The following is a 26,102-nucleotide window of genomic DNA, read 5'->3' as shown; positions in this document are numbered from 1 at the left end:
CGTAGTTTACTCAACGGGTGAGTGTAAAAAAAATGAGAATGATCAGGATTCCGAACGTAAAAATATCGAAAATCCAAAACAAAGATAGATCAAAGTGGTGAAGATTTCACCAAGCCAGAAATTCACAGAACTGAAAATCTTCGATCATTCGGAATTTCGATGTTTCAGATTTTCAAATTGTCTCATTTTTGCTTCTTCGGAACTCTGCACTTTCAAAATTTTGAGCGAACTTCGATATTTCATCAAAAGTTTGATTTCATTACTTCGAGTATCGCCACCCAAAAAATTCGGAATCCAGTTCCTTCGTACTTTTCAAATTCAGAATTTCAACCCCGTCCACGATTGAGTTTCCTTGGCAAAGGAACAGAGGCGATACTTTTTCGAAACCAGCGGTGAATTGATGTTGCCACAATACGGATCGATCAGCGGTTTAAATCGTATTTCAAACAGATTAGATGTATTGAGAAACAGAGTTCGTGCCATGAGATGTGTACAATTTTATTGCGCATCTTACACAACGTGGAACGCACACTGTGATAGCGTTGAGCTCGAGTGACGATGTGGATTAGAAGATATCAGGAGAGGCTTAAAACTTGGCAGATCCGATCGTCTGGAGGTTATATATACAGAAGTATAGAGCAAGGCTATAAAGCCCAGTTGATATGGTAGCGATTAGGAACGTCTGCGAGAAGAACAGAAAAAAAAATATATATATATATATTCGACCCAGACATCGCAGATATATTCGCGAAATTACTTTTCGACGTATTTCGCGAGCCGTGAAAAATTTTCGCGAAGATATAATTGCCCGACATCAACGAGTTGAACAATATTTTAGATGACATGGAAAGTTTGATTAAATTTTTTTATTTATTTCTCTTTATATGTTTTTTTTTGTTTTTTTTTTACCCCCTTCTAAATGATAAGAAATTATTTCAGTTCACCTTTTCTTCGAGTAATTTGAACGATGTTTTTTTTTTTCCAGACTTGAATTAAGTCTCTGAACTGGATTTGCTGAAATTCACTAGGAAGAAGGATTTGAAAATTTCATGTGAAAATTTTTTTTCGATAGTAAGAATTAATGCTCAATAATACGTACACGATAGAAACGTCTAGATTCTATATCGATTCTACGATTTGCTTCGTTATTATATTCTTATTTATTCCGATCATTCTGTAACTGGTATTTCTATACTTAAACCTTTTCCACATTTTCGTTTTTATATACTTAAACTTTCTAAAATTTGAAAACCTAATGATATAAACTTTTGCATCTTTGAAAACTCGACATTGCGACGCTTTCGTTTTGTTCCTTTTCTCCATTTTCACCTTTACCCCAAATTTCCTGATTTCAACAAGAATATTAATACATGTTTGCGTCTTTCAAATATTCAAATTACAACATTTCCATTTTTTAACTTATCTAAATTTTCACCTTCGCCCCAAAAATTTCGGATTCAAACGAAGATTTTGATAGATTTCTGCGTCTTTGAAATATCAAAATTGTGACGATTTCGCTTTGTAACGTTGTTTTTTTTTTCATTTTCACCTTCACCCTAAATTCCTGATTTCATTCAAGAATAAAATAAATATTTTCGTCTTTAAAAAATCGACATTGTGACAGTTTGATTTTCTAAGTCTTCTCCACTTTCACCCCCGAATCTCGAATTTTCGATTCCTCCAAGAAGCCAGGTTAATTCTCGCATCCCCTTAAAAATATTTCACCGTTCCGCAGACTAAAATCTCATCGAGGTGTGAAAGTCGATCCTTATCACTCGTTACTCGGGTTATCACTCCGCGAGTCTTTCGCGTATGTAAAAAATTCCGTATCGCATAATGGGATGATCGAGGATGCGGTGGCGGGTATTATGTATTTTTCGCATTCCGGTATCGCGATGCAGCTGCGGGTTCCGCATCCTCCTATAAGATGCATTATACTACCAGGTGAAGCTTTTCACGTCGTTCAATCCTCGGCAAAATTCTCGCACCGCACCGACGATACCGACGACGACACTCGCGGTACAAGCTTGGTAGTCTATAAATTTATTCGAGAGGAATTGTCGCAAGAAATATGGAATATTGAGCACGTAGCCGGCGAACCTTTCGCTGGGTGAGAATAGAAAGGTGCGACCGTGTCGCCACCGCCTTCCTAACCACTTCCGACATCCGTCTAGATGGGCTCCAGACTCTCTTCGCGCTTCTCGTTTTATCGCTATGCGCTTTCGCGTCGGTTGAAAAATTGCCTCGATGCAATAGCGAATCGATAATATCCGCAAGTTCGAGGTATTTTTTTTTCACGGTGCGTAGCTTCGACGTTTCAGCGTTTAGCGTTTTTACATCGCTACCAAAACGAATTTTCACTCTTGATTCTACATGTGTAAGATTTTGACTTCTTTCACGCGATCGATGAAAGAGAAAACATTTTTATTCGACGTAGTTTGCTTTTCTAGTTTGGTTGTCATTCGATGTAGACGAATTCCAATCATTTTTACAATATTTACGTTTATTATCTTTGATTGAGCATCGGTTTCATAGAAATTTCGAGATGTAAATAATTTCTCTGGCTTCTCCACGTCACAACCCCCCCCCCCCCCCCCCCCCCCACCCATCCACAATATTATTCATAATTATAAAAGCTTTGTCTTCTCGCCTAATAAATGAAAAAAATATGAGAAATAAAAAGTTTCTTGTTAATTTTTTTCATCCTCACCGAATTACCTAGAGCCACAGTTGTTCTGCAGCACGAAATGCGTAACGCGGTATATCTGAATGAAAAAAACATAAGAAAAAGGGAATAAAAAAAAAATAAAAAACAAAATAAAAAAATTAAACAAAAAAAGGAAAATTGTACAAGAGTCCAGAGCACGTGATAAAAACCCGTACTTCTAAAAAGTTTCACAATTTTACTAAAGGTGGAAGAAAAGAGGAAAAAAAAAAGAAGAAAAACCTATGAAAAAAACTGAATTTTTCGGCGAGCAAAATTTAACCCCGGGAAAGGCGGGAGGGGGAGGGGGTGGTTTTCGTCCCGTCGACGTTAACGGGAGGATGGCAGCTCGGAGGGTCACGTGACGTCGCTGCAGGATAGTCGTTACTTCCGACGTCGCAGGGACAGCGGCGTCCCGGAATTTTGACAGTGACGAAGCGAGGTATAAAAACATCGAGCACCGCCAATAAAAACTTTTCCCTTCTCTCTCTCTCCCTCTCTCTCTCTCTCTCTCTCTCTCTCTCTCTCTCTCTCTCTCTCTCTCTCTCTGTCTCCATCCCCTTAACCTCTTTTCAAACGCATCGCGGAGATCAAGAAGGTCGCTGAGGTCACACGGAGGGTCGATCCTCTTAACCGAAAAATGTCCGGAAATAAATGCACGTATTCCACCATTCGAAAAAGGTCGTGAGCGACGAAAAGCGAATATCCAAGGACCTTTAAAGTCGATCATTTTGAATCCGATCTCCGGAACTTGGATCTTCGGATCGGCAATGATTGATATTCGAAGCCGTAAGAGTAACGAAATTTATATTTTAACAATTGCTAACATTGAGAATTTCAATTGTCTACCAACCTCGTTATAAGTACACGTTTAAAATCTCAACATCAGGAGTGAAAAGTAGATCAAACCTGACGAGAATTGACGTGATACTTGATAATGAATATCAAATTGTATTCTAGAGTTGCAAATGTTGACGTTATATCAAAAATATCAAAGATCGCGAAATACTCTTTAAAAACAATTTTCACTCGAATCGAATGACAAATAAAATTTGTTTGTTCACTAACTAGCGAGTTACGAATGAAGAGACCAAAAAAGTGCAAGAGTAAATCTTTCCCTTCAAGAAAAAAAAAAAAAAAAAAATTGTAATCCATTATTTTTCACACCGATTCAAGAAGCCCGGATCTTGAAAAATCCATTAAAATCGATGAATGACGATCATCTCTGGAAGCTGATCTCTAGTCGATGAGAATCTCCTGACCTTTTCACGTCAAGAGAGTAAATCGCAACAGCCACGTTAATCCAACCAGACCGTAAAGGTGGATGGCGGCGGCCGCAATGAAATCTGCTTGAATTGAGAAAATAAAATGAGCATAGAGACGGATCCTTAACGCGTGGGCGGATATCGCGTGGGTCGTGAATCGTGCGGAAAGCTAAAAGAGAGAGAGAGAGAGAGAGAGGAGATTACTCGAAAGTCAGACGGATCAAGACCTTAGCGTGTTGATGCGTGAATGTAGTTTGACACAGGTGGATTATTGTACACTAAAATCTATGCAATGGCGTCTTGTAAGTGATGACAAAGAGAATGGGAAATTAAAGTTTCCACTTTTCTTCTAATACCTCTCTCTCTTTCTCTCTCTCTCTCTCTCTCACTATTACCTATTTTTGGATTCTCTAATTTTCTATTAATTTCTAGTTATTTCGTCACTTAAGTCTGTTTTCTAGCTCTTTTCATAACCTTCCTGTCATTCTCTTTTTGATTTCTCCAAACTGTACTGTTCTTTTTATCACCGGAGCATACTTATTTCAAATTTTTTTCTCAGTAATACGTATGTATGCACGCGTGATATTGTCGAACATTGTTGTACACATGATTAATAAATCTATCCATCTATTTGTCCTTCTGTCGTTTTTCGGCTTCTCCTGTTCATCGTTGTTTTCAGGATCTTCGACAGTGAAGAAAACTAATTCAACTCTGTGCGTAGAGTTCTTTTTTAATTTTGGATTTCGTTAGCTTTACAATTCCTCATCCTTGTATAAAAAATTCGAAACTTATAGAACTTCATAATCAAATAATGGGCATGAAAAATGTCCGTATCCTGTTTAATTTGAACTTCCGGTTTTACTGGAAGTAAATCGATTTTCAAAGTATAATATTAGCAACAAACTAATACTTTATCCTCCTTGTTACTTTATCTAAATAAACTATTAAATTTTTCCCAATTTACATATTCAATGTTATAAAAAAAAAAAAAAAAATGCATAAGTTCTCCAGCAATTTTTTTCTCCAAACTTTTTCTTTCAAAATTTCTACATTTGGCTGTCAAGTCCTATAAGTTTTAGATTTTTCACTCGACCGTTTTCCAGATCATCGCGCAAGTTTTTGTCAAACAGATCGACATGGCAACAGACTCTTTCCTTTTCATGCTGATTGAAAAATATTTAATTCCTTTTTTCCATCCTATTATGTCTCATTGTCATATTATGCCTGGAGATGACAAAGCTGATGTGTCTATACGGTCAGTATAAATATAAAGAAGAGAAAGGAAGGTGAAGAAGTTAGATTTGCGTCGTGACGCGGCTCTCATCTTCTGTTTGTTCTGCTTCCTCACTTTCCATTCCCTTAATCTCCATCTTCCTTTGAAGATGTTTCAAGCGTATGTACAGTCCATTCAAAAAAGTGTCAAAACGACGAATCCCAGAAATAAAATCTGCGACAATCAGTAACCGAATTAGGTTCTCACAAGTTTAAGCTGTAGAACAAGAAAAAAAAAAAAAAAAAACGTATAGAACCGTAAATTTTTATTTCAAATGCTTCAGTGTCATGATCAAGTTTCAGTCAATTAAATCAGAGCTTAGTAAAAATCTCCATTTACAGAAGAATGTTTGATAATAATCCATTTTCCCGAAAAAAACAAAAAAAAAAAACAAAGAACAACGATTTTTTCAAACTCGATATTATGGTTCGATATAATCTTTCCACAGTCTATTGCCTAAATGTGTTACATAGTTAATTACTTTGACAAGTTTTGGTACCCCGATTCAATCGCTTTTACGTTGTCTTCACCGAGCTGTACAGCCCCGACAAATCTGTCGTACATGTATAAATGTATTTTTTATTTACATGTTCTAAAAGTTCCTGCTTAAGACGAGGGTCAGAAGATTCGCGTTCATTTCCTAAGAGTACTACAAATTAGATGAGATTATATTTGAATCAATTATATCTGAAGTGGGACCCGTTTCGTTTCGTTTCGTTTCGTCTCGTTTCGTCTCGTCCCTTTCCTTTCCAGTTTGTGCTCTTCAGCTTCTCTTCTCGTCGTCGTCGAAATCATCGAGTAAGAGCACTGTGTCTTGTTAAGACGTTATCGTTACGGCTGATCGTCGAGTGGTAGCTGCTCGAGAAGAGAAGCGCGTCATCTTCGTCTGAACGAGATGCAAGTGAAGACGATCACATCGACAGAGAGAGAGAGAGAGAGAGCGAGAGAGAGGCAGAGAGAGAAAAAGACTCGAAACATCGACCGAGCCTTAAACTGTATCAGTGGAGCAGATTTCTTCCACTCTCTTTTTATCCCGTCCATGGCTATCATATTTTTCACTCGACATGCAGGCGTGTCACTCAAACACGGTATCACGATTAGAAGACTGTCAGATTTTAGACACCCGGATAAAATTTCAACCACTCCTATCCTCATATTCTATCTCTATTTATTTTTCTACGTCATAGTCGCCGATTGTTCACCAATCAAAAATTAATTTATCATCAAAATGATAATAAAATGATGGATAATTTTATCACTGCACTTCACTTAGAACTCCAATTTAGATTAGTCATAATTCTTTTTTTCATCCTTCGCTTCTTCAACCTTACGTTCATTATTTCGTCTTTTTTTTATTACATATTTATTCTAACCTTCTCATCGATAGTCCAAAAATGACTAAAAAAAAAAAACAAACACATCTTCAGAGGATTTTCAGCCCTGATTTGTTCGAAGTGAATAACAGGATGGAATTTTCGTTTACCCGGCCAACGGTAATAATAATATCTTGTTTTCCGTTCCAATTCCATCATCCCCTGTTTTATTTTATTTTTGCCTTTTCGTTGGCGTTCCTCCTTTTCGGGGGATGACGACGAAGCCCCTGAAAAGTTAGCTACGTAAATATAAAGCACGTCATGCATGCACTCACGCGATGCCCGGCTTTAGCCTCCTCGCAAAAAGAGGAGGAGATCACCGGCTCTGCTGCGACTCTTTTTGATCCCCTCATCGGGCTGTCGGATTTGTTATTTCTCTCTCTCTCTCTCTCTCTCTCTCTCTCTCTCTATTTTCCTCTTTTATTTTTCATTTTGCGTCACATCGCGTGACTCCGATGCTTTCGTGGTTTCATCGGTGTTAGATAGACAGTACTCGGTATACAGGGTGTGACGTTTTTTAATGGACCAAGAAAACACGAATGGAAATATAAATTTGGCGATTAATATCTCGGAAACTCCACCTCTCTTTGATGATCTCGCACTAAATGCGAAGAATATGTGAAAAGCCTTACTTCCGGAATAACACGAGGTGTATTTATCATATATGGGGAATTTCATGCGAAACCAACCAAAGTCTGACCCTCGCCATTTTTGATTTGGTGGAAAAAAATTTCTACAATTGACCCAACTCTTAAGCCGTACCCTAATTTTTTATTAAGATTTTTATTCAACCGGTTGATTACTTACAAATATTGAGAGATGTTTCTCAAAACGTTCGCAAATACTGTATTTTCTTTTCCAAACGTTCAAGACCAAGCTAGGTTGGGCCGATTTCGATTTCAATTCTTTTGAAATCCTCTAAGACGTAATAAAAAAAAAATAAACATCCTTCAGATTAAAAAGCATTTCGAATTGCATAAATTTTTAAACATAAATTTACACCGTCTTCAAAAAATTTATTTCAATCTCTCAAATCCTTCTAAATGTTTCCGATCCGTAAAAAAATCTCTCGAAATTGTCTCGAATCTCATTAAATATTACTGAAAACCGTTTAAAACCTCTCAAATTTCCATCAGATTATATGAAAAACTTTTAAAACTTCTCAACTCGTTCGATTCATCCCAAAAATCATTTCAAATATCTAAACTATCAGAAAGAACAAAGTGTGCAAAAAAAAAAAAAGTAATCAAGTTTCACCGTAACAAGTGGCTCAAACCGCAAAGTACGTACAATAGAACTAAAAGCAAAACATAATGCGCCAAGAAGTAACAATCATAACGGTGGTTATTTATCACATCCGTTCAAGCCTTGGCAGCAAACCCATTATATGGCAATAATGAGGAATAAAAAAAAAAGTGCTGGGAACCATTAAAAGGCACAATATTCGACACAATAAAATTGTTTTCCAACGTCGCGACGTTATTTATTTTTTTTTTTTATAAAAAACAACTGCAGAGTATAGAAAAGAAAAAAAGAGAGAGAGAGAGAGAGAGAGACAAAGAAAAAAGTAATTGAAATGAAATCAAATGAAAAAAAGGCCCAACGTTAGAATTATTTCTAGTGTTATTTACAATATTCTCGTTATTATTGTTGTTGTCGTTGCCGTTGTAATTATTGGTACGATATATTATGTGCGTAGAGTAAAAGTCTCGTCACGGCGTAGCATTAATGCAGAGAATATGGGATTAGATTTGGCTGTCGAGCAAGCCGGCTCTCCGAGCTTTAGAGGAGAGGAGTACAGGGGTTGTATTTGTGGCCCGACGGTTTGTCGTCGTCCAGCAGCAACGGCGGCACGGCTAACGAGATTACAGAACGATGATAATAACAACCGACTTAAACAACGATGAAAGAGAGAGTCCCGAAATATTGTAATGTTTAAAACGACTTTTGCCCATATTACACAGGCATCTATATACATATATATACGTATAAGGCATTCCACCCACGTCAATTAGACTAGGATCTGACCCTCGTCCTCTGGGATTTGGTCCACGATTTTTTATATTGTTTCTTCAACGCTAAATGGCATTCCGATTTTTTATCCCACATTTCTCCTACCATCCCCGGCAATTTGACAACGATTTCAACATTTTTGAAAATTATGAGAAAACAAAAAAACAAATTACATACATTCTGTGTCATATTGACTCTTTTTTGAAGATACAGGGTTTAATAGTAGCAATCTGTAAATTGTAATTAAATTTCAAAATTAAAAATCAAAATTACATGAAAAAAATGATTTCGAAGTTGAATTACCTTTCTTTTTTCTTATCTTTTTTTTTTTGCGCATCAAGCGAAATTTACAGATTGTTGTTGCATAAGGGAAAATATACCGAACCCTGCATCGTCAATAAAGAAAGAAAGAAAAAAAAAAAAAACAATCAAAATCACTAAGAGAAATTGATTTATAGGTAAAAAAAAAAAAATTACTGTCTTGCCCGTCAACTTCAATTTTGATTGCAATATTTTTCGTTTTCTCCACACAATTTATGTAATTTTTTTCTCACCAACTTTAAAAAACGTCGCAATGAATGCCACAATATCCTCATTTAAGGATCTCCGAGGACGCCGTGGAGGCTAGAAAAATCTGAAAAAAAAACAAAAAAAAAAACAAACAAACAACGACAAAAAACACAAATGCCCTTTAAAGTTGTAACAATAACATAAAAAATGGTGGACGAAGTCCAAGATGGCGAGGATCAGACCCTGCTAAAATCGACTTGGAATGCCCCACACATATATATACAATGTCCGCAAGAGAGCTAGAGCCGTGATTAGAAAGCTCACCGCGTTACGTTGTTCTATATATACGTACAGTAGTACCATAACGATACTCCTACATGAATAGAGAAACGCTCGAGTATTAAATAACGTGGTGTAAGTTGTACACGTGTTGTAGGTACGCAGGTTGGTAACCGAAGGGATTCGACCTTCGTTTAGAAATTAGCAGACTTTATGCCCCTGGCTTTGCACCACCTACACCGTGTGTTGATCGTCGTCGTGACAAAGAGAGAAACTCACCCAACAGATGTACAATTCGCGTTCGCTAAGCCTCGTTTATACCATTACGTGTACATATATATACATATATTATTATTATTCTCATCTTTTTATTTATTTTTTTTTTTCTTGTATCATTACTACCAATCATATATTCTTAGAACTTATTTGCACTCGACTATTTCGCGCCCACCACTCGCTGTAACAAACGTATGATGTGTACTGCGTACAAAAATTGTTCTTACGACATACTTTTTTCTCCTTCTACATATTCTTCTCGGCTTGGTATTCTTACGGTACGGGGTTTTTTTTTTTTTTTTTATATGCTATAGATTATGCTTATTTTTATTTTCATTTTTATTCTTTTCTCTGTGTGTCTCTCTCCCTCTAATCGTTGTTCGTGAATGAAGTCATCGCGACGATGACGAAGAGCGTGAGAATGGATTTTATTTACAGATGATTATTCGCGTTCAATTGCTGGTCATAATGTATCCGGATGGGGGGGACAGAGATGGAGATAGAGAGATAAAAAGATAGAGAGGGAGAGAAAGAAGATATGAGAAATATCGTCGATGTCTTGTTGATATAGCTATTGCCTTATGGAGCCGATTGCTCTAATGGGAATTCATATCTGATTCGATAAAATTTTCCGTATGGGAAGAAGAAGAAGAAGAAGAAGAAGAAGAGGCTAGACGATGATTGGAGTGAATTGGTAACTAATAGTCAACGTCACGAATGTCGTTTGGAGATCTTTGAATAGAGTAAAAATTTTCAAAATCGTAATATTTTCGTTTAAAATCGTTAATCGCGAACGAATCTAAATTTGTAGTTTGAAATACGAATTGAATATCAATCTTTTGTTTTTTTTTTCTCTGTTCGGTGAACTTTTGAAACCTGCAGCGTGAAAACGAAAAGTTCGAGGACTGTCTCAATGTCAGCCTGAGTAACGTTTTTTTTTGGAAAAAATGTCAATCGCAATCTTTTTCTTAATTCTCCTCTTCAACGATGTGACAAAGAACAATTTCAATCAATGATGATCATGGAAAATAAAAGCGACGTAAATTTTTTCTTTCGGAATAATCTTTCGTTACCAACATTGACATATATTTTTATACCGAGGTATACGTAGATTATACAATAACACAGTCGTTAAGTGTAAATCGCGAATTGGGCCAAAATTGGGCGCATAACGACAAAAGAAAAATCGGCAACAAGAAAAAAATCGTATTGATAACAAATTCGCTAGTTTTGCGCTCTCCGTGCGCGTGTTATCAAACTTTGACAAAATTTTGATCGAAGCTCGTTGATGATTTTGGAGTGTTAAATTTTCGTGAGCTGCGTTGCGTACGAGGTGAAAATACAAGCGTGTTTAATTCGCGCCTTTATCAATGTTTGACGCCGCGGAAGTTTCATCGTCGTGTGCATGCATCGATCGATAGATAGATCCGATCGATCTACGCGTGCAGCAGCAGCACAGAGGAAGGTAATTACCAGCGTAACTGACGCGCAAATGCGTTTCGCGTTTCGTGTTTCGTGTTTCGCAAACGAGCGTTAGAGTTTGGCGAATAATTGCAGGTATAAGGGATCATCAGGGCGTGTTCGTTGAAAATTCATCCACCTAGGTATCCATGGATACCGGTTTTCCCAACTATCGTTGTAAACGTTAATTTTCAAACAACGAACATCCGTTGCAGAAAGAAACAAATTTCAGAATAAGTATCTGCAAATCTGTGGGTACTTGTTTCTTTATTTCCGATAAGAGTTGAGTTTTTTTTTTTATACATATTTATATATACTCTTTTATATTTTATATAAAAGAGAAATAATAATTAAAAAAAAAAAAAAAACTGTTTTTACGGTTCGTTCTTTTTTTTATTTTTTGTCACTGATGTAGAAAAAAAAGAAAAAAAAAAAAAAAAAAAATCAACCCTCGATGTTTGATTTCTCGTTTTTTACAATCGTTGCGACGCCCCTCATTTTCTTTCACCGAGCAGCGTATAACTCTCGTGAGAGGCGCAAAGCAAGCAACACCAGTGATTGACCTTTCACGACAAGCCCTGGCCAAATGGAGTCGTTCCATCGCTGAGAACGTCGGGGGTTAATTGCTACTTTGCATAATAATTCAATAAGGGCAAAAAAGAAAAAAAAAAAAAAAAAAAACTAGAGGTAGCGGCGGTCTGACGAAGGAGTAAAGAGCCGGTTGCCCAAAGGCCAGGAGAGCCGGATGGGCGGATGCTGCGAGTGACAAGCGGGAGAAGGGACGGTCACCGTTGTTGTTGTTATTTTTATTATTATTATTATTAATATTATCATTATTATTATTATTATTAACATACCTGTATAGAAAAACGAGTCGCGAGTAATAACTGTGCGTACGAATTATTTGAATAAAGTTACTTTGTCAATGGACTAACACAAGTGCGGATTTGACTTCTTGAAAATCATTGCAAAGTATGTGTGTAAGAATTTAAGAGGCTTGTTTATTGGTTTATAGTTTGAAAATTATTTCCAAGTTGATTAAGAGTGATTTGTAAATGTCAGTAGTTGTATTTTTGAAGAATGAAACTGTTCGTATAAAAAAATATTCCAACGTCAGTTATATTCTACCAAACATTCATTCATATTATTTCATTTTCCAAATATTCGCAGCAAAAGAATGATAGAAACCGACCGTTTTGTTACAATACACAACGCTACAAATGTTGTCGTAATTGATTGTGGGAAGGCAGGAATAAGGGTGGAAATGGGTAAGGGACAAGGGATTTCTATCGGCTTATTCATCCCGAAGGAAGATCACCGATTGGGACGGGAATCTCGGGATTTCACCGGCGATGTTATAACACAGAATGTCGCGTATCGATAATAATCTCGCGCCTCGAAATCCCTGCGAGGATAACATCCCGAAACGCCACCCTCGCCTCACGGATCCCTTAGTCGCCTTGAATCTCAATCGGGTTTCAGGTAATATCCCAGAGACCGAGATCACCGTCGACCCTGGAGCTTCTGAACTTCGGTCTTATCGCGAAGGTTCGAATTGTCCTTGTTCTTGTTCTTGTTCTTGTTGTTCTTCATCATTTTGACGAAGGTCCGATTTTTTACGAAAATTCCTCCCTTGTAATACCCCGCCCAAGTTTCCATGTTTCGCAATACATTTTAATTTTTTTCCATTCCTTCTACGAAAATAATTAGTTAGAATCATATCACGATGAGACCGCGTGTCCAAGGTTTGCACAAATTGTTTGGATAATTTGATATGGTTTTCAATGAAATAAAACCCTTTTCGAAAACTTGGCAAGTTTTAACCTAATTTCACGCGAAACTTTATCCAAAAAAAAAAGAAAAAAAAAAACAAACAAAATCTTTTATCAGACAAAACTTTCCCAAGCTTGATATTATTTTAAACATAATTAAACACATCATTCAATCTATAAAGTCGTTTAAGACCGTTTTTGAGAACCTGATAAACTGAGTACGGAATTTCGAAAAATTACTTTCAAAAGTGACGATCAGCTTTTATTCATTAGTTGTTATTTTTTTACACCATATTTTTGCCTACAAATTTTAGTGTTTTATAAGTCTATATTATAAATACATTTGGGTGGTTTTTTAAACCTTTTTTTTTTCTCTTCATACATACCCTTTGCAAAGTTAGTTTTCAGCCCTCAAACTATGCCTCGTGAAACCGGAACTTGGTAGCAAAATTCTAAAACCTACCTCGTCCGGTTTGAATTTTTTCAAACACTCCAACCGAAATATATCTTATAAAAAATTTGATTATCTGCAAAATGAAATCAAAAACAGCTTCCCAACTTGTACAGTTTTCGAGATACTTTGATCCCGGTGTTTGAACAATTAAAACCGGACGACTCACCTTTCAAAATTTTGCCACCGAGTTCCGGTTTCACGAGGCATAGTTTGAGGGCTAAAAAATAACTTTTCAAAGGTTACGTAAGAAGAAAAAAAAGGGATTAAACAAAAAAAAATAAATAAATAAACAAAAAAAAAAAAAACAATAACACTACCCTACCGTGCAAATTTTTTAATATTTAATACATATTTATCCTGTCCCAAAAGTTATAAAACTATCAAAAGTGCAGACGTAAAATATTTCCTAGATTAATAAAGAACTTGACAAGTGGCAGGTGTGATTTATCGTGTTCCAAGCTACGTCTTCATTCCATTCCCGTTCTCCAAGTTCCCTCGAGCAATTACTTCTCGCCAAGCCTATCCCATATATTTTACCGACATTCAACCTTCTTCCAACTATTCTAACCGGCATTGACCACCACCGCAGGTGAATATCCGATTTTCACCCCCGCGTCGTCATTTTCATTCTCAGGCGTTTGTGTTTCAGATTCGCCCTCACCTACGTACGTATCCATGCATCGAGTCTTGTCTGGCTCTCCGTTCAAGGAATGCGGAGAAACGCCGCTTGAGATATACGTATACGTGTAGAAACGTGCGGGGATATTTAAGCGACGCGTATTTATAACGTGCATGCATACAATGTCTCGTTAGGGTTTAAAGTGTCCCGATAAATCGGGCTAATCAAATCCTAATGACTACGGGCTTTGTATCTATCTAACCCAAAGAATAACCCATGGGAACGTCTCGGCAGTCGTCCGATACATTCGCGCGACTAAAAAACCACCCGCGTTTGAGTAAAATTGGCACGCTAGTTTCACAGACCTGAAATACGAATGAAAAGGATCGCGAGATAATTGTTTAATAAATTTTCACTAGTTTGCGGACGTGTGGTATTATTTATTTTCACCAAGGATTAAAAAAAAAAAAAAAAATTAAAATTAAAAAGAATAGAAAAACGTCACGAGTTTATCTTGAGAAATTATTGTTCACTTATAATCATAGACTATTATAAAACGTTTCGTACGAAAATCATAAAACTGTTAATTAAATGCAAAATATATTTAAGCTTGTTAACCGTCATCAACATATATTATTTATTCAGTCTGGTTCATATTAAAATTTTAATTACTTGCATATTTTTTTAACACAACTAGCTAAATTAAACTCTAAATAACTTTCTGCAAAACTGTTACTTTGTTTTTTTTTTTTTTTTTTTTTATGAAAAAGTAGGTAGTTTGAATATCATGTATCTTTCTTCCTGAGGCAAGTAAAAATATTAATCACACGGTATTTTAATTGAACAAATCGTAGGTACCTGAAGTAGCTGTGTAAAAACAATGTTTAAATTAAAACTACTTACAGTATCTACAATTGCATTCAATCAAGACGCGATTTCTCGATTTCTCGACACTTTTTTCTCGTCTCGAGTAAGACCAGAGAATTCCCAAGAATTCTCGCTCCGAGAAGAAAAAATTAAATTAAATTACAATTTTAAATTGCTTTCGTTTAGGAAACCCGCTTAAACTTGTTTTCGAATTCTCAATTCTAACATCGTGAAAGTTAATTAGCTACTTATACATTAACATGTCTAAACATTAATTTCTTTCTTGCCATCGAGGAGAACCCAACCTAAGCTAACATACCTAAAAAACAAATATCTCTCTTGCGTATCAAATCGAAAAATGATCGTTACGTTATAGATTTAAAAAAATTAAATTAAGGATAAGGAATAGAAAAGAGGTGGAGACCAAGTGGCCGATTAACCATCGAGCAGAACTGAACCTAACCTAACCCAACCTGGGAAGGCCCAAACCGTCTGAACAAACGTCCGAACCGTAGTGAATGTATCTTCAACTCCTGTGTCTCTGATACTCCTAAGAAACTTGGAGCTCCAAGCGTAGAAACTTCGGTTTAGAAAATCCGAGCGGCACTCCTCCTCGGTCTCATCGTCGTTACAATAACCATTACCGTCATCATCATCATCATCATCATCATCATCATTATCGTTATCATCATAATTACAATCAACGGTTGTTGTTTGATTGCTTAATTCGAGCTATTACCATTCAGCGGAGAACCCGCATGCATGAAAGATACAATGCACGGTCGGATGATGGATGACGATGAGGGCAAGCTTGAATTCACACCCATAGACCAAATTCACTATCTCGCAATTTAGACACCATAGTCCAATTCATTCGGCGTAACATTAATCGCGATTCAAACATGGTTACTGTCGCTTGTTTTGTCTCCGCTAAATGAACGATCTATCGCCATCTTGAACAATGGCTCGAAACTCCGTAGCAGGAGCCCAGCTATCGAGAAGTCTGAGCTAAGCCCCATTTTAGGTGTTCCAATTTTCCATAACAAGTTGATGGTTCTTGGTCTCGTTCTTCGCGCGAACAAGGCAATTAAAGAACGTCTCTTTTGTCGGCGGAAGAAAAAGAAAAGAAAAAAAAAAAGAACCACCATCCGTTAAACCCAACGCAAAAATTTCAACCCCTCGTGTTTGGGGTGGAATCAAGACGGTTTCGGTTCGAGACTGATCGTCAATTTTCCCCAAGTGAAATTGGCCATTCTAAAACTTCTGTATGCTCTGCGTTCAACGTCTGAGTAACAAAGATGGGAGTATAAATATAGATTGCCAAACTTTCGTCCGAGCTAAACCATTAATGAACAGAAGTGTATACATTATACATCCCTGTGCACTAGGGTGGTTCATTTTCTAACTGTTTTATTTTTTTTTAAGCAGCTGCTCAAAAAATTTGTGACATGTACTGAAAAAAAATAATTATAATAAATAAGTAATTGGACCACGACTCAAAAAAATAAAAACTAATATATGTATATAAATATATATACTATGAATACAAAATATTACAATAATTGGTAACAACCTCTAAATATTTGCTTACTTCCTCCAGATTTTACATCAGTTTCTTTTTGTTTTTTTAAATATTTGTCAGAAATTTTTTCAGTGGTACCTTAAAGAAGAATAGTTAAAATACGAAGCAACCTGCTGTACACAAATTGTAAGTTTCGAACAGTTATAGTTTAGAATTTCGTTGGAACGGATGAAAATCGATTGAGAATTGACGCGATCTGGGCTTTCTTTTCAGGGTACGAAATTTCTCGGCTAATTTCTTATTCGTAATCTGCGCGCCACGCGATGCTCTTGTCGAAGAGTAAAAAAAACAAAACAATAAACCGTAAAAGTTGATGAGTGAATTGAAGTTAGAATAATAAACAAGTAGAAGTAGAAGAAGATGATGAAATTGAGAAGAAAAAAAAGAAGCTGTACAAGAACCGAGAACGAAGAAGAAGAAGGAAAAGAAGAAAAGAAAATACAAGAAAACGGATCTTTCGACCAGGAAAACAGAACACCGTGAGAACTTCTCGTCACAGCTTTTCTCCTGAGCGCCTTGCCTTACAAGTAGATCAGGAACTTTTGGTCATGCGCGGACAAAGTTTGTCATGAAACATAATCGTTATTCGGGTACTTGGTGGGCATAGTTTTTATACACTTGCTAGTTGAACACCTGAATTATACACGGGGGGCGTTTATCCCATAGAATTGTAAAATCATATGTAATACCAGTAACATAGATCATTTTAAAGAAATGAGTCAAACGATACGATCAAATTTCCACAAGAAAAAAAAAAGAGAGGTGCAGAGAAAAAGTTTTTAAGAAAGTTGATATTGATAATTACGATCTTGCAGATTTGAAAAAAAAGTGAATTATTCCTACCAGAGATTTAACACTTTTTAATCAATTGTTGTTGCAATTTCTTCTTTTTTTGTTTCACCCTTTGGTCAAGTTTTATATACAAAAAAAAAAAAAAAAAAATTAACAAAGAAATAAATAATCTGCAACCGGATTCTGCCAATTGACGTACTTATTTCATCCTCTTTCTATGATCAGTACACGTATTTGGTATTATTCTTCCACTGTCTTCTCGACCCTTTTTTTTTTTTTTCTTGCCCAGATTTTGATGGGTTCAATCTCAGACCGCACAGAAACAACATATAAACTTGAAGGGTGCGAGATGACGAGATGGTGGTGAAAAATGTGAGGCAATGTGGAGTACGGAAAAAAAAATAAAAAAAAAAACGACCAAAGAAATGTAAAAAGGAGAAGAAAAAAAAATTGAGGAGTAGGTGGAGAGATGTTGTACAGATTTACATACATAGATCAGGAGGGAGGATCGAGCATGCTGGTATAAAAGAATCTTCTTTCTTTTTTTCCCCCGCGAAGTGGCAACGACGAGACGCAACATATGTCTGACTTGAGCTTTGTCGTCGTTGCAGGTATATAATAATAATAATAATAATAATAACAACAACAACAACATATGCGTAGTGTTGCTTTGCGCAATATGGAATTGAATGTTGCGCCGGTACCGTTTGCCGACTACCGTTAATCGTCGACAGAATTTTGCATCGATCAACTTTCTGCAAAGGAATAATGTTACGTTTGAATAAATTAAATTTTTGGCAAGAAAAAAATAAATAAAAGGCGAAACAGAGTGAAAAAACGTCTGAAATTCAGAATCGTAAGCGAGAAAGAAGAAGAAGAAATGGAGATGTTTGCAATTGGGAGTCAGAGTTATCGGGGAAAAGAAAGTTGGAATGAAAATATTGTCCTTCACTTTCGGAAGAAGAAAAGAGAATGAAAAATGAGACGCTTGTTCATTAGAGGGCGAAAAAACGGATAAATCTAATCACGTAATTGGTACAAAAACAAAAAAGAAAAAAAACAAACAAAGGAGTTGAGTTTTTTTTTTTTTTTTTTTTTTTATTTTACGGTCCTTGATTTGACACGTTTTGTTTTATTTTTATAATTCTTATTTTTTGTTCACACTTAAGGATCAAGGTTCACCTTTTTACCATTTAGATACAAGCTATTTTATTATTCATGCCCTTACGCGTTTCTGGCTTAGCTCATGGCAGTCATAAACATAAATTGTAATAAAAATTTTTTCCTCGCCCTCGCAGAAGCAATGAAAAAAGTCACTCTCTCAAAATTGAAAAAAAAAAAAAAAAATAAAAACAGAACGAAGAATAAATAAGAATAACTGAAGAAAGAAATAAAAAATTATAATCGCCGGTTGTTTCAGCCGTTAGAAAATCCTGTCCAAGTTATATTATTGTCTGGTCATAATATCTCGGGTTTGAATGTAGGTGTATAATATATAATACGAGCAATTAAAATATCCATCCTGATCTCCGTCTATCAAGTGAATCACGATTTGAACATCAGTAGCAAAATTAGCACAGGTGTAAAAAAAGGAAGGAAAGTACGAAGAGTACGAGTGAAGAGATAAAGGTGAGAACTGTAAAGATAACAAAATCGAAGACAAGGAAAATGAAAGAGTACGTAAAAAAAAAAAAAAAATAAGAAGAAGAAAAAGACGAAACAAAATTTCGGTGAAACAAGAAGAATCCGAAGACAGTCTAAACACAAGGAAACCCAGGGATGGGACAAACGGGGCGGCAAGAGTAATATTATTGCTGTGAGGTAAAGATAACAGCGTCGAGTGCCCCGCATATGTTACAAACCAGCCATTCTCTGAACGAGGACGAGGCTGCCTGCATTTGATACTCGAGACTTATGACTGACGGATAATATGCAGCGGTGGAGGAGCAGCGACGTTGCGGAAGAAGAAGTAAAGAAACGATTTCGTCAAATTATCGTTATTATTGCATCAGTGATGCGGGAAGATTTATTGAGAGAAAAAAAAAAAGAAGGAAAATACAAGAACAGAGATTACTTGAATTTTGAGAAATGTGGGAAAATTAAAATTAGCTTCAAGATGATACAAAAATTGTACGTTTCCGGTGATAGAAAAAACGTCCATGAAAGAAGACAAGCCGTAAAAATTGTTACATATGTATATATATATATATTCAATCAAATATATATATATGTGTGTGTGTGTGTCTTTCAAACTAAAGACATTTGAGAACTCATTGAAAATGGGATAAAAAATATCCATACGATTTGATTGAATCGTAGACGTTTCAAGTGTACAAAAGTCCAGAAGTGAAAATATTCAGAATTAAACAGAGAATTTTCGAAACGTTTGAACATCGTGTTCCGTTTGTTTAAAATGTTAAAAGTGCTAAAAAGAAAAGAGATGAAAAATTCGTCCCATCATGGATCGGGTGTCAGAATGATCCGGCTCAAAAATAAGATTTTTGTGAATTTTTTGAGATTTTTAAAAAAGCTCAATTTCTGTTAAATGAACCAGACTTGAACCTTAATATTTAACATACGACGGTACACGGCATATAAATTTATACAAGCAGGCCACCGTCGAAAAGGTCCGACGGGTTCATCACGATTAGTCTCGGCACGAGTAACCTACGCTAAATGACGTACTTGGACGGGTATGACATGTAAAAATCGTCGAGTTGAAACGAGAACTTTCGATACATCGGAGCTTCGAGCGTACACATATGTGTGTACGTACCTGTACGTACATAGACAGGAATGCCGCAGGTTAAAATATCTATAATGCGCACGTATGTATGTACCTACCCACAGCGGACGTTTATATAATTCAAAAAAGAAAAGAAAAAAAAAAAAGAAGAAAGAGAGAGAGAGAGAGAGAGAGAAAAAAAACACCAACACACACGCCCTGAAGAATGAAAAATTGTTAAAAATGGATAATTACCCATCGTCAAATAACTCACTGCCTCGTGACCGGCTATTTTCAACAAACTCAAACTCGTGCCACGCGTCTCTTCATCTATCTTTCTTTATATTATACACGCGCACACTCTCTGCACGATTGTGGCGATTATTATTATTGTTGTTGTTGTTGCTGTTATGGCCCAACTTTGAATTTATCCGTAAACGAATTTCTCGTACATGGTTAGAAAGAAAAAAAATGTGCCCACTTAATTTTTTTTACCTGATTTAACGATTTTTTAATGTATCAGTAATTGTAAGTGAAAAATAGAAAACGAAAAAAAAAAATAAAATAAATAAATAAATAAACCGACAATTACAAATTAAATGTTAATGTGACAATTAAAACGTTAACAAATGATGCAAATGTAAAATGAAACTGCCGAGACATTATGCTTGGGTTGAATTTTTCCAACAGTGACGTCTGTGAAAAAACATTTGATCGTAAAAAGATATTTTTATTAATATTTTCAAACGTTTTATCAAAACATCGAAAAGAAAAGAAGCTGAAGAAATCAAAAAAAGGAACATTTTACCAATGATACGCAATCGATTGACGGTAATTTTTTCCTGTTTTTGTTTTTTCCTTCTCTTGTCAATTTCATCAAGCAGATACAAGAGTGAGGTGAAGCAAATTTTTGTTTTCTATCGCGTTCTCGCAATTTTCCACTATCGTTCAATTACTACGTTAAAAATCGACCGATACATATTCCAAATGAATTGTTTCCAAAAATAAATCCAAAAATACGATGATTATTTTTTATTTGTTCAAACAAACCAATCGGCACATGACATGTTTTTCAAGTACAACAAAAGAGACAGAGAATTAATATGAAGCTCGAGTTGTCGAAAAGAGACGATTCGTGAAACGACGGGCGGAATTTTAGACGAGCACAATTTATTCGAGGGGTGTAAGGTATGAGAAGGGACGTCTTTTCTTCTTTAGCTCCCCCCCCCCCCCCTTTTCTTCCTCTCTCGCCCTTTCTCTTCAGACCAGACCTGCATAATTTAACCCTAATTAAGTAACAGGATCACACGAGCGCACTCGAGCCCTCGAACTAATCGTTTAAGCCCGACCGACCGGTTGTGCAGCACGGTGTGGATCACGTGGTCGTCGATGGCAAAAACGTTAAGGGGCGTTTGTCACGTGACGAGCCTGCTAGGGCCGAGAGAGGTTCTTTGCCAGGCTTCCGGAATACAGTCTTACATACTAATTCCACTATAAATTCCCCGGTATCATACGTGTAAGGTAAGCGTACAAGATTTCGAGCTCGAGAAACGGACGCGCCGTTCGATCATCGATCATCGATATTATCGATACGATCGAGATAGCCTCGATTCGGTTTCTCGCGACTTTATCGACACACGCGTCTTGCGATCGCGCTGAGGCTGAAATATTCGAAAAAACGCTACAGCGTAAATAGAGATTATTTTATTCAATTATTTATTTATTCAGCGAATCGTGATTGTTGGGTATTCAATGAATTGCACGGGCCGGCGATGATTTTCCCTCATGAGAAAATTGAGTAAATAATTTCGTTGCGTATGAGGAACGAATTTGCGAAAAGAAATTCTGTCACGTAAATTTCGATGGATTTTTTTTTTCTCTCTCTCTCTCTTGTTTTTTCTTTACTACTAGAGTGAAATTCTAATTTCTGTGTTAAATATATGTATATATATGTTCATCCAAACTCACTAATTGTTGTTGTTTATTGTGATTTTAAACATATTTGGATCCACTTAAGTACAAGGAAAAAAAATTGAAGAGGAGTTTTTGAGCAATTGAAAAAAGATATCGTAAATCTTTTTAGTTTATGTAATCTCTTAATATACCGATAAAATAACGTTGCACAGCATTTTTTTTTTTTTTTTTTTTCAAACCACAAGGTATCGGTGCTTTGCCACGTCCCGAATACAAAGCCTGCGCATGGCGATCTGAATTTTCGATTTACGGCTTACGTGGTTTCACTACGACTGTTCGGAAGCGATTGGCGTCGCTCTGAGTTCGGAAACGAATTTCAACCGGTCGGAAACACCGTACGAGTAGCACGTAAAGGGATGACATTTTGAAAAAGTTGCCGTTGCACGCAGTGTCAATTAAAATTTGTTGGCGACTTTCTACCGAATGAAATATGCGTTTACGCTGTTTTCTCACCTGCAGCGAATAGCTGAATGCTCTGATTGGTCAATGACTCTGGTGTTCTCTTCAGCACCTCTCTTGACGCAAAAGTTGCCGTTCGAAGTGGAATCAAATCAACTTTCTACAGCAGTTGTTTCTGATTATTCCGTTGCCCTGAAACACGAGACAAGAGGGTCATTAAAAAAATAATATTGTACACCTCTGATATGTTTCATGAATACTTACGCCAAGATTCTTCATTATCGCAACACACTCCGCGATTTTTATACTCGTGAATTAGCCGCCGACTTGAAAGCGCCGCGTTTTCTCTCGGAACAAAAAAGTATCAGGCCGACGCGAAACAGGCGCGGTCAATTGAAGCTTGAAACCCGGTTGTTGGTGAAATAAAAATTGATCGAAAAGCTGCAGACTTAACACATTGAGAGTTCTTTACTTTTTCATATACCGTTTACGAAATCGATAAGAAAAAAATGCGATCATTGGATTCGCATTATCAGGGTGGCGACAATTTTGATCAAGTATAATCCCTCGACTTTTCCCTCACTTTTCCAGTCAAAAAATTTCGAATTCGAACATTTTCCTACGAAACTTGAAGATTATTGAGTAGCTTTTACGATCTCACAGCTCGGGAGGTTGTGCACCTTGAATATATTAATTTCGATCTAAAAAACACGTAGCATTGCTTCGTTTGAGAGGAATAATTAGAAATTGAACGATTCCATTTCCGAAGGTCCGTTTAACTGAATTTATGAAGCATAGTTAAAGATTGATAACGATTTTTATGAAAAAAAAAGTACGTTTCTCCACATGGTCGATAATATCTCCCTGACTTTTCCCGGTTTTAAAAGTCTCTCACCACGCTGCTCGATCACTAGATCACTCGATCACTCGATTCAACTGGCTCACTCGAATCGAATCTCTCGATCACTCGGGTCACCGGATCATCCATTTTTGGGCCACTGGATCACTCGATCACTCGATTAGTCCCGGAGGCAGCGTCAAAGATTTTCGGGTCATTTCCGTAAGCTTCATCTTTTTTAAGTTAAATGTGTAACATATAATATTAATACGAACGTCTGTCAAATCACCCTTACGGCGGGGGGTTGCGGCGGGGTTACAATTACAGCAAAATAGATTGAAAAAAATTAACGTATTGCCGAATACGCGAAATTTATCGTAGGCATTAATTGAAACATAAGAAGCTCACAGAATATCGACGGTTGCGTAGAAAAACCGGCTATCTCGAGTAAAGTTCAAAAACCGGCTATTTCGCGTTTGAAATATTTTGGCCGCAAATAAAGTTGATAGCACTGTCAGGCTGAATACGAAATTCGCCAGCGCCTCACAAAATTCATGCAAGCTCCGTTTTGTGAATGTAGGTATTTACACATTTAATGTCACTATCAATTTAACGTCATTATGCCGAAATGATAATCTTTAATTTCATCTCAACATACGCCTGATTCTTGATACTTTCATCTCTACTTTATAATTATGTGGATAAACACATAATAACTACATTCACAAAACGGAGCTTGTATGAATTTTGTGAGGCGCTGACAAATTTCGTATTCAGCCCGACAGTGCTACCAATTTAATTTGCGGCCAAAAAATTTCAAACGCGAAATAGCCGGGTCTTTGAACTTTACTCGAGATGGCTGATTTTTCAAGCAAACCTCGAGATAGCCGTTCATTCTACGCAACCGTCGATATCGTCTTTTACCTACATAAGTAGGCGGAAAAAAATAATTACAAAATTCCCTCCCGCAAGGATGAAATTGATTACAATGCTTCTTTTTATGGTAAAAAACAAAAAAGTAACAGTCTTCCACCGATAAGAATAAAACCGTTCGAAAAGGCCTTTTTGTATATTTTGCTTCACTCCGATATTCTTGCACTTTCTCATTTAAAAAATCGTTCACGTGAAAAAGATGGATTTAGAAAGAATTTGTCACTGCTGCCCGAACCACGTTTAAATTTCGCAAAAGGCTATTTTCGGGCATTTCAAAATTGAGATATCCTCGAATCCTTCAGTGGCTATTTTTGTTGAACAAAACAAAAGTTTTTTACAAAACTTGAGATTCGGGCGGTTTTTCGTTGTACCGAAAAATCTATCTTGAAATGTGCTGCAATATTTGAAAATTATGAAAAATTGGTTTTCGCAAATTTCAACATAGATGTTTCGGTACTAAAAAAAATCGCACGCATCTCAGGTTTCATAAAAATTGTTGTTTCGTCATGCGAAACATAGTAACCGAAAGATTTAAGGACATCTCAATTTTGAAATTTCCGAAAATAGTCCTTTTCGAAATGTCAACTTCCATGAGCTGGTTGTAAAAAAAATTTTCCAGCCCAGCCCTTTTATGTGAGCTATTTTTTAGTAAAAGAGTGCAAGAATCTCGCAGAAGAACGAAATCTAAAAAAAACCCTTTTCCGAACTGTCCTATTGTATCTAGGACTGTTATGTTTGCGTTTGTTACTATAATAAGAAGCATTGTAATCAATTTTATCCTTGAGGGTGAACACTTTTTAAATATGTTTTTTCCATCACTTATGCGGGTGGAAGACGAGTTGTGTCGTGGAATTTAGACGAAACATGACATTTTCTAAGCTTCTTACGTTTCAATTAATGCCTACGATAAGTTTCGCGTATTCTGCCATGCATTTTTTTCCTCACTTTCTGCAGTAATTGTAACCGTCGTGTACCACCCCTCGTCGTGGGGGCGCGTTGGAAGACGTTCGTGCTACTCTGTTGTATGTGACACGGATAACTCGGACAAAAAAAATGAAGCTCGCGAAAATTGTGCAACGAAATCTGTCGTTACCTCCCGGACTTGATCACTCGATCACTCGATCACTGGGATCACCTTGGACACCTTAACCACCGGATGGAGTCGATTACCGGATCCCACCGATCCCTCGATCACTGAATCGTTGGATCATTTGCAGGATGGCGCCGATTGTGCTCAAATAAAATTCCCTGACTTTTCCCGTAAAAAAGTTCAGAACTCCCTGACGTTTTCCCACGAAACTTGAATATTGTTGAACAGCTTTTACGATCTTACAGCTCCGGAAGTTGTACAATGTACATCTTGAATATATTGATTTGGATCTAAAAAACGTGAATAATATTGATTCGTCTCACACGAACAATTAGAAATTGTACAATTCTATTTCCGGCAGTTAGCTTGGCTGAATTTACAAAGCACGGCTGAAGTTTGAAAACAATTTATAGAAAAATGCGTTCTTTCCCATGGTTCGTCATAATTCCACGACTATTCCCGATAGACAAAATTCTCCGACTACTCCCGGTTTTCCCGGTTTGTCGCCACCCTGATTATTGATAATCGCGCAAAAGGCGCGTCCGATTTACCTGTAAAAATACCTTAAATATCTAGGACTTGTCGCAAAATTCTGCAGAAAGCCAATCCGCATCCGCGTCTTTTCGAATCCGACGCGTCGCGATGCGGATTGTTCTTCCGAGATGCGGGTCAAGTCCGGGAGGGAGGTTGGAGGGCATGCATTACCTATATTGTGTGGCGTGACGGTCGGCGTTCCTCTTCGACGCGAAGTCTTCGAGCTCAGCATCTCGCCATCCAGCGTACCACGGAACGCGATGGATGGTCGAGAGATGCGTTTTGCCCATTCGGACGATCACAGAAATCAATCGAATGGAATAACGATCGGTGATCACTGAATGATTGAATTGAACAACAATGGAAAAA

Source organism: Neodiprion virginianus, chromosome 7 (genome assembly GCF_021901495.1).
Source record: "Neodiprion virginianus isolate iyNeoVirg1 chromosome 7, iyNeoVirg1.1, whole genome shotgun sequence".
In the NCBI taxonomy this organism is placed as follows: domain Eukaryota; kingdom Metazoa; phylum Arthropoda; class Insecta; order Hymenoptera; family Diprionidae; genus Neodiprion; species Neodiprion virginianus.
The sequence above is the reverse complement of the archived record's forward strand: the minus strand, read 5'-3'. Positions refer to the sequence as shown.